At 44.7% G+C, this 10,375-nt stretch overlaps 2 long non-coding RNA genes across 4 annotated transcripts; one reads left to right on the top strand and one right to left on the bottom strand.

Moving 5' to 3' along the window:
- Positions 1 to 841: 841 nt before the first annotated feature.
- Positions 842 to 2,596, top strand: LOC127326172 (uncharacterized). Its single transcript, XR_007867677.1, has 2 exons — positions 842 to 1,668; positions 2,284 to 2,596. It is a non-coding gene; the product is annotated as an uncharacterized lncRNA (long non-coding RNA).
- A 370-nt stretch (positions 2,597 to 2,966) lies between these two features.
- On the bottom strand, positions 2,967 to 8,525 carry LOC127326171 (uncharacterized). Of its 3 annotated transcripts, XR_011743384.1 has the most exons (5): positions 7,528 to 8,525; positions 7,240 to 7,375; positions 6,520 to 6,708; positions 6,164 to 6,235; positions 2,967 to 5,924 (listed from the first exon to the last, which is right to left on the bottom strand). It is a non-coding gene; the product is annotated as an uncharacterized lncRNA (long non-coding RNA). The 3 variants fall into 3 exon arrangements; XR_007867675.2 differs by having other exon boundaries at positions 6,164 to 6,708; XR_011743383.1 differs by having other exon boundaries at positions 6,164 to 6,708; positions 7,189 to 7,375.
- Positions 8,526 to 10,375: the final 1,850 nt, after the last annotated feature.

A 10,375-nucleotide genomic window follows, 5' to 3' on the forward strand; every position in this document is an offset into this window, starting at 1 on the left:
CTCCAGCGTAGGGGGCGTCCTCCCGCGCGGGTCGAGCAGAGAACCGGGAGGCTGGAGGTCGCCATCGCCGCCGAGGACGAAGAGCGTGGCGGCGGCTAGGGACGGGGGCCGGTTCGTCGCCGACGTGGCGGCGATCGAGGCGGCGGTCCGAGCGGAGGAAGGACGCGCGGCGGCGGAGGAGGAGGCCCGGCGCGGCGGCGGTCCGACGGCGCGGCGAGGAGGAGGCCCGGCGACGGCAGAGGCGACGGCTACGAAGGTGGCCTTTGCGACGGTGACGGCCCTGTGGGACAGCTCCCTGGCCGAGGCCCTCAAACGCCGCAGGCGGCAGGACGAGATGTCCGTTTGCCGCCGTGCGTGGCGCGCGGAGTGCAAGAAGCGCTCCCGCTTCGACGACGGCGCCGACCCGTCCGGCGGTCAGTAGTAGGGCGCGCGACTGCGAGTAACCGAGGCCGGTGTAGGCCGCGCGACGGCGAGTAGGTACGGCCGTTGTAGTTTTAGGTTAACTCGACTAACCATCTCTGTAAAGATGGTCCTTTTGGCCAATCAATAGTAATGAAAAAATATTTTGCTTATCTAGTCACTGGCCAAGGCCGGATGTACCCAACGCGGATATTTTCCGCGATCGCTTGAGCTGTCCGCGGAGACGCAAGCATGGCGCCTATTTGGGCCAGATTTACGTCTCCGCGTACGGGCCGATCCCTTTGCGTCGCCCCGGCGGGCGGGCGGGCGCATTTCGGTCACGGCGGCCAGCACGGTCGCTCAGCGACCATTTGCGTCACGCCGCTGGAGATGCCCTAAAAGATCACGTGGTCCACAACTGCTCGTACCCTCCTCTCTTATCCTCTCATTATCTGACACAAATCACCACGGCCAGGGGAGGCCAACATCGAGGAGGAAGCGCGGCACATAGATGGCTCCGCCAAGCCGTGGACGCCGAGCAAGGAGGAGGCGCTGCGCACGGACGGCTTCGCCAACCGCCGCCGCAGAGCGAGGAAGAGGCAGTGCGCACGAACGGATTTGCCGACAGCCGCCGTGTGGAGGCGCCACGGCCGGGCCTCCGCGGGGAGGCTGATGCCGCCGAGCACCACCTCGGGAGGCCCCACGGCCTGGAGGTGGATGCTCGACAGGAGGAATCCGCCGCCGCGGAGCACGCGGCTAGGAGGCGCCTCGCTGGGACTGGGAGGTGGAGTCTCCTCCGCTCGTCGCCGGCACCTATGCGAGGGATGGGCGAGTAGGTGGACTAGCTCCATGGGCGCGACGAGCTCCCGTGGCTCGTGGGCCTGCTCTGCGCCACCGTCTCGCGCATGCGTGCGCTCGGGCTGGAGCTCGCCTTCCTCGACGCCGCCTCATCCTCCCCCAGGTTGTCACCATGTCCTTTCCTGCGCCGTCGAGGCACACAACCCTCGGAGTCGTTTAGTTTTACCGCTCGTGTGGCCACAGCCTCCTGCTTGTCGCCGCCAGGTGAGGTCCTAGAGGTGCTCCTCGCGGAGGGCTTCGTCAAGCGCCTCCAGCGCCCCAACCTTGGCGGCTTGCTCATCGAACGATGGTGAGCACGGCATGGAGAGTGGTGGTGCTCTAGAGATGGTGTGGTCAATTTGGCGGAGGAGCTGCTGCCAGTACGATCTACATCGCTACTCCTGGTAGCATCGTCCTGACATCCACTAGAACGTGAGTGTGCTTCTGCCTTGTCATGTTATTTTAGTTGTGGTGGGATAATCTGGTGATTCTGGCTGATTAATTTTGTTACTATGATCGATTAATTTGGTATCTGTTTTTTTGGATAATATAGTGATGAATTTACAATTAACATGATAGTTGCTTCATAAACAATCTGATAATTGTGACTAATTTATCTGGCAACTAACTACTGGAACAATCTTTGCAATTTGCTTCGATAAACAACAGGGTAAACATACATAACCTGGGAATTGTGCCCAATTAATCGAATAATTGTTATTGGAATAATCTGGAAATTGCTTCATAAGCAATGTGATAACATACACACATAACGTGATAGCTGTGGCTAATTAATCCTGCAATTTACAATAATTATCCTGGTAGTAATCATGTTACTGCTTTTTATAAACAACAATTGCAATTTTTTACATAGATAAACTGATAAGTGTGACTACTTTATCTGGTAGCTGCCACTAAGATATTTTTAGCAGAGCTATTTTGCTATTTTTTGTGATGAGTTGTACCAAAACTAACTAGTTCAACAATTAGCTAAAAATTAAAATTATACTAAGACAACTTGTGAAATGTTCTCTTGTTTCTTTGTAGGAAACGATCGCAGAGTGAAATAAATCAAGGACTGAAATATTTTGGCTAATGATGTCGCAGAATGTAGTGAAGACAGAAGATACTCTAGTGATTTTGACTACAGCCACAATAGTGGATTTTTACTTTTCTCTGACTTTGGTATAACTTGTGAAACCTTCTTTTCCCCGTAGCAGTACTAGCTTGAAGGAATCATGATGTACTAGATTTAGATGTGCGCCTTGGCGCACGGCCCCGTGGATTTCACATCTCAATAGTAAAAAATAGTTGAAAAAACGATAATATTTATAAATTTGAATTATCCTATTCAAAGTCATTATCTCGTGAAGTTGAAATATATAAGAAAACGTGAAGTGCAAAAGAACAGACACATGAATAAGGCATGGCGTTCCAGAACGAAGTACAAAAGCAAATATCTATATCTGGCTTAACATTTTTTTCTTATAAACAAATAATATTTAGATTGTAAAAACATGTTTCAAGCTACCATAGAAAATGAGACCAAATAAAAGTAACCAAAGAAGATAATGGGGAAATGTATATGATATATAGAATGACTCGAATAATCTTAAATGGTACCTCAACACTTTGGGAGAATCTAAATAAACATACAGAGAGACTGTAAACAATAACAAATATTTAAAGCATTCCTTTTCTACCAGACGTGTGTGAGAACCACCATAATGTAGAGGAAACATGAGTGGTTAACATTCCATTCACCATCAGAGAGGTAATTACAGATAATGAAGTAGAGAAATGTGCCAAACACAAGTGAGAAAATAGGAAAATATATTACAATACGGACATGAACACATTGTTCAGAGATTACAATAGCTAAACACATGGAGTGGGTACCATTCAGGTTTAAAGCAAAGCTGTTCAAACACAATGACTCCATGATCAGAGATCAATACTCGAAACAGAGACCAGAGGTACTGACACACAAGTAGTGATAGTTCAGGTAACGATGATCAAACCTCGTAATCTGTAGGATTCCCATCGAAGTCATAGCGGTAGGCCTCTTCCTTTAACTGAAGTAATCTTGGAAGCCATAAGTTGTAATAAGGTAGAACACTAAGTCAATCTAGGAATAGACAGTTAAGGTAAACCATTGGCAAAGTAATAATACATGAATGTGCAAATAGATTGAATAATGCAGTAGTTGGCAGCAAGATGACATCGCTTGATAACATCAAATAGATTGAATCGCATGCTTGATGAGGGAATAATACCTGCTCTCAGCTGTAGGGCAAAAGCTAAAGAAAGTTCAGTTTAATAAAGCCACATTTTGGTTGTGGGCAAACAAATATGCAAGCAAATGATGGGACTTCCGTTTTAAAGAAGAAAAATCTATGCAAATAGCATATCATAGATATACTGGGTTAGAATAAAATTACACACTGAATTCAACCTAACTAAATTAAATTATTGCTTAAACTGAAGGGGCGCTGCTTGTTCATAATTGTATCTTACTCCATGAATGTTAGTACATGCCTTTTTAGGTGAGTAGTAAATGTTAAATTTTCTCAGAAACAAGCTCTGAAGTGTTTCAGTATGTTACCTTGGTGACATTTTCTTCCCTCGCTCAATACTTAAGTTCACCACTCGTGTGTAGTCAATAGTTACATAGATCTGGACACATGTAGGAACCCAGCAGACTGAAATATTTAGGAGATAGCATTTAAACTCATACTGATGTACATGAATAAATTAGGAGAGAATATAGAAAAATAAAGTGGTGTGCAGGAAACTATTTTTGAATTTTCATAAAGAACATCCAAATAGAAAAATCGCTCTAACTTGAACATAAGGCATCCTTGTAAACTTCCCAAAGGAGTTGTCCCTAAAATAGTAGATAAATCTTTTGATCACATTTAATTGAACAATAGAAGGGCCTGTTCGACAATGCTGAGAGTGCAATTAAGCAATGTTCATGCTAAAAGAAAAGGCAATATGTGATGAACGAAAAATTAGGATCTGCAGAACAACATTATCTTTTCTTCTTACTCAGCAAATCTCTGAAATAGAAAAACACAAGGTTGCGTGGAAGGCAGCAACGCGAAGTGGTAGATAAATATATGCACATGAGGATACTCAATTATATCCCTTCATAGAAAATCAATCCAAGATTTTATTTCCAAATGCAATAGTGAGGTTCTGTGCTATTTCCAAACGCTAATGTATCATCTTTGTGCCTTGGGATAATTGTAAGTACAGAAATTTTTAGCCTATGTGGGTGTAGCCTTTCTGTGGAGGAAAACCAGACTCATCTGCCAGATGTTTCGATTATCTGTTTGAGTGTGATGGTGACATAGGCGTGACATGTACTCGTAAATGTGCCAACAACTAATTACCAATTTAGAGATCAGACAAAAGGTAGACGGTCATCTGCATCAAGGTGAACTCATGAAAAAACTGAAAGAATTTTTTTGCAGGTTTATGTAAAAAAAAGGACAAGGCAGGTTTAGCAGTGTTTTCCAATATAGCACACCCCTTACACAGATATTACTCCAAGATTCACACTGGAGTTCGCATAACCATACAATGGAATGTCCATTAAGAATATGGAGATGTGAAAGGGAAATCAATGGCACTGTGTGTGGACTGTGGAGGTGGGGAATTTTCCAAATAACAATTTTCTTTTTCAGTGTAATTTTTATGAACTATAAATAATCAACCAATAAGAGAAGAAGTATATGGTAAATTATCCTTCTGTCTTTCTTCAGTGTTTGCAATATTGAGCTTAGATATGATGCATATTTGACTCGTAATCTGTGTGCTCATATGCAGCTTTTAAGTTTTATTTTGTAGGTTGAAGGTGCTACTGCAAAAGTGTGACTTAATAATTTATGAAAGTTCTTATGCCACCTTAGTGCAATAATGGACAACTGCATGGTTAACTGCTTATGAACTATGACTTTTCATACGTAAATTTAATTTATGTGATCAATTTATATAGGCTGTTAGTTCATTCAAAAAAAAATCTATGATATATAATCAATCTTGCACACGTAAATTTATATTAAACTTGGTTTGAGTGTCAATTTAACAGTGTCATTACCTATGTAAATAAGTTTGTTTGAGTAACAAATGTATGAAAGCTAAATTATAAAAATCATATAATTCAATAGCAGAACAGAGCAGAAATAAGCTAATATAACTGATTTCATGCCAAATCTAGAATGATAAAAGCATCCCGCAAGAGAAGAGGTATGACCATGTTAAATCCATTGAAGAGACTCGAATAACTAAATATTTAGGTATCGATCAAGATGTACCTGAACCATAAGCAATTTACCCACTCCTGGAATCATAGAACTACATCCTTTTGCTTGATCAAGATAAAGAATAATAACAATGCCTTCTGTGTTACCTAACTAACTGTTCCAATTATCAGTTGGACATACCTAACTAACTGTTCCAATTATCAGTTGGACATACTGCAGTGGTATAGGTTTTCAAGGAATGTGAGAGCACTGGAAGAGAAGGGGGTAGGAATAATATATACTCCCTAATGGAGGCAGTAGAAAAAGTTATGTACGTACCTTTGGGAGGACCAGATGCAGCAAGGTCATATTTGAAACATCACTACCATTTTAACCAAAAATGTGTTGCGAAGCGTAATTGATTGCTGATGATAGGCCCTGCAAGAAATGTTGTACCTTACAAACAGAGTATAACTTGATACGGTAAGAACTTGGAAGAGGAACTACATATGGTTAAATGATTAAAATTCCTAGATTTTATATAAATAGCTGTTAGATTGAATCACATCGGTTTATAGATTCCTAGATCTGGAACAAACGTATAGAAAAGATAATGTAAATGGGGAAAGGGGAAAGTCGTGAGACATGACCAAATTGGACGAAGTGGAAAAACTTACCTCGATGGTGCTCGACCACACCAAATCTCGTGGCGCCCATGCCAACCAAGCAATGACGGCGGCATCTGCAAGCTGAGGGGCCAGTGGTCACAGGCAATGGAGCAGAGAACACATCACAAACTGTATATCCATGAATTTCTGGTGAAAAAATCATTTGGGATGGTGGCATCCGCAATATGATAAAATGAATGTGAAGAGACTGAACCTACTAAGTCTGTGTACATATAAATCCCTATCTGAGAATTTGCAAACAGTAAGTTCAAAGAAAATGTCCTTCCTCATGCACTTGTAAATCATATTTCATCGTGAAACACATTGATTTCTTCTAATGTGTATGCCCATTAAAATTCATTTACCTACTGCAGCATTGGTAAACACATACACACAAGTTGCAACAGTACACTTCAATCAGCTCGACTATAGAATAACATATGAAGAGGAAATCCGAAAACCCCGATAATGTAGCCATCTGAGACACGCTCCCGCAAGTCCAAATCAACAGGTCTCTCCTCAGCTTGGTTACCTTGCTCATCTAGTCAGCGAATCTATAAATACAGAACACAATGTAAACATTAAAAATGAATTCAGAAAGATAGTAAGAACTTGAGCTATAAGTTGGTTCAGAACTTGAGCAATTACATTTAGCATATTTTCAAAATAATAAAAGCAGAATACCATATACAACCGAAATACCTAAAAAGAACATAAGATTGAATCTGTAAGAGCAAAATTAACTTGCACAAATATGAGAAAAGGCCTTCTTATTTACGTCAACAATAAGAGGCAGATAATCTGGTGCAAAATGTCTCTAAGCAATGTAAACAAATCCCAAATTCTCAATAGTTTCTAAAGAAAGCCCATGCATAAAATAAAGTACTCCCTCTGTTCTAAGAAAGCCCATGCACAAAATAAATCAGCGACAACAAATTCGGAACAGAGGGAGTATTAAGAACTTTACAGAAGTTTAATAATTATACTTCACATGTACATTCAAATTTCTATGATGGCAATGTGCAAAATCATACCAAAATTTATTCTTGAGTTGAAGAGAACATCAGGGTTTATAGTATGCTCACCAAGGTATTCTTCCACAATATGAGATGCATGAATATCTCTCATATTTGTACAGTACTCGGGAGGAAAAAATTAAAAAGACTACTTTAACACCATCCTAATACTCATCAGATGTACCATCTCCGATGACATATCAATCTACAAAAAAAAACATTAAATCAGTCAGTTTGTGCAGCTACCCAATCAACAAGTATTTCAAGTATGCGTAATGTATGAGAATCTACTAAGTGATTACCAAAAAATAAACCAATCCACGATGATTAGAGATAGCCAAACAGGAGAGCAATCACCTTGGAAAACAAGGCCATACAGCCTGTGCCGGAGCCGCATCACCAAGCCCTGTTGAATCAACAGTGTTGAGCCATATCTGGGAGAAGCACTTCAGAGGACGGTGTAAGGGTCAAGCTACAGGTGCGCGTCCTGGTGATGTGGATGGAGATGAGGAGGCCGGATCTCTGAGCTGGACGACCATCCTCCCCAATCTCCCGACAGTGCCGGAGGCCGCGTAGACCGTCCGCCTCAATCTCCCGACAGTACCGAAGAGCGAAGGCCGCGTAGACCGTCATCCTAAATCTCCCGATAGAGCCGGAGACCGCACAGGAAGACGTTGCCCGGACGACAGCGTCCCCCATGAGGACGAGAGGGCGAGCTCGCTGGCGGCCCGAGGCCACCCTCGTTCACTCTTTGCTCAATCCCCCGCATCAATCTGCCGATTCCCCTTCCGCAAACCTCCTCCCGGTAATGGCGACATCCCGCGGTGGTGGTGCGAGCGGCCGCCTATGCTCCCTCCAGGCGACGGCGACGGCAACGCGACAAGGTCGACCACTACATGGGGTGGTGGCTCGACGAGGATATGGCGTGGTGGCGGCGGCTCTACCACGATGTGGAGTGGAGAGGGAGGAGATTGGGTGAGAGATGGGGTGGGGCGCGAGGTGGAGGTACCTCAAGGCTGCAACTCCTTCGTGCTCACCTCGCCGCCGTCTCCAGCACGAGCGCCCCTATGGAGGGCTTCTGCTCCGCGTCCTCGAGCGCTGACTCGACGAAGAAGGCTATGACGGCGAGCGTCGGGGTGGGGACGACGACGTGCGCTGAGGACGGAAGGGGCGGGAAGGGGAGGCGGCCCTAGCAATGACGACGGGGTGGCGGCGCGAAGCAGCGGATGCCGCCGATGGAGAGGAGCGTCGGGGAATGGGGCGCGGTGCGAGGCCTGGGATTGGGGAGGAGGAACCGGGCGACGGGATTGGGGATTTGGGAGAGGAGGAGGCGTGCGAGGGATTGGTGGAGCGCTAGCGACATCGGGCCGATAGGCTTTTAGTGACCCATGGATAAAAAGTGGGTCTGCGGGAGGGCTTCAGCGCCCTGAACGAACGGCCGGCCGAGATCGTGCCACGTCAGCTCGATCGGACGGCCGAAAATCCAAACGTCTGTGAGAGCCCCATGGGGGTGCAGCAATCATACCGTGGGATTATATTAGTACTAGCTCGAGGGAATCATGTTGTATTGTACTGAGAAGTCACTTCACATGGGAGTGGCAAGAAGCTACCGAGAAGTCACCGTGTTCACACGTAAGCCGAAAGGCGATAGCTACTCCAACATCACGCACATACAGCTGTCAGCCGCCGCACAGCAATGCAAATATGCGGCGCCGCTGTGTAGTCTAGTCCAAAAATAAATATAGGGCACAAACTTTGGGACCTATCGCCAAAAACCTCTAGGCCCAGTTTTTTCTTTTGGAGCATTTGGACAACTTAAAGGTGAAAGAACTTTAAGTAAATAAAAGAAGTCCAATTTAAGGAAATTTTTGGCTAACCAGCTTCAACTATTCCTTCATAGTTGGAACTTGGAAGAAGGTAGGGTACCAGAGCTTCTCAAGCTTGAACGAAACGTTTGATCTAATATCGAAACTCCTAGCGTGCAAAGGGAGCCCAATAAGACTCGGGCGAGACAAACCCTTTTATTTGTAAGCTCAGGAACTCCGACATCACATGTGTTGACACCCCGTTTAGAGATCCGTAGAGGGGTGACCAGTGAACTCCAGATCAGGATGACGCTACAAAAACACACATGATTTACCGAGGTTTAGGTCGTTCGGAGGCTAACAACCCCACGTCCTGCATGCCGAATTGGTATTGATTCTGATTGGGGAAGAACAGGGGGAAGAAGCTTTTGTCGGGGTTCTCGGGAAACAAAGGGGAAGCTTCTTCAAGCCTTCTATAGCAACCTGCAAAGTAAGCTTCTTTGTCTTGTGCCCCCAACTCCACCATTTGGTTGTCAAGCACAAGGCTTCAGTATTAGTGAAAGGACGAGATGTCGCCTAGAGGGGGTGAATAGGCGTTTGAAAAACTCTTATGGATTTGGCTTGTAAGAATGCATAATTAAGCTAATGTTTATTTTACAAGCACAAAACCTAAATATGGTATGCTCAACTAAGTGCAACAACAAAAACTAGAGCTAAGCAAGATAGGCACAAGATATATAAGAACAACAAGTGATAGCAGGATGTATCAACTTCAAGCTCGATGGCTATCACAAAGGAAAGTAAACTCGGGTATAGAAATAATCGAGGCACGCGGAGACGAAGATGTATTCCCGTGTTTCCTTCCTTGAGAGGAATGTACGTCACGTTTGGAGAGGTGTGGGATCCCACGAAGGATTTCCCAAGCGCCACGAAAGCTCACCTTCTTCTCCAAGCCAATACCACGAAGGACAAAGGCATTTCCCGTATGGCTAGCTTTTCCTCCACTCCGGAGATGGCAAGCTCCAAAACCACTTCACAAGCTCCACGAAGGAGAAGCCCGAGCCTCTTCACAATCTTCCTTGAAGAGGTCACCGGAGCACCAACCGACAAGCCAACTAGGAGGTCACCCCTCCAAGAGTAACAAGTTCACGGTCTCTCACTCAAACGAATCGTAATGGAGATCTTAACACTTATGCAAGGATGCAAAAGCAAGAACACCAAAGGTGGTCAAATCCTTCACACTCCAATTACACCAAAGCAACAAATGCTATAGAAGAACTAGAGAGGAAGAACAATAGAGGAAATCAACAAATGACTCCAAGATCTAGATCCCAAGAGTTCCCCTCACTTAGAGAAGGAATGGATTGGATGAGGTTGTAGATCTAGATCTCCTCTTTCAA

Source organism: Lolium perenne, chromosome 4 (assembly GCF_019359855.2).
Source record: "Lolium perenne isolate Kyuss_39 chromosome 4, Kyuss_2.0, whole genome shotgun sequence".
In the NCBI taxonomy this organism is placed as follows: domain Eukaryota; kingdom Viridiplantae; phylum Streptophyta; class Magnoliopsida; order Poales; family Poaceae; genus Lolium; species Lolium perenne.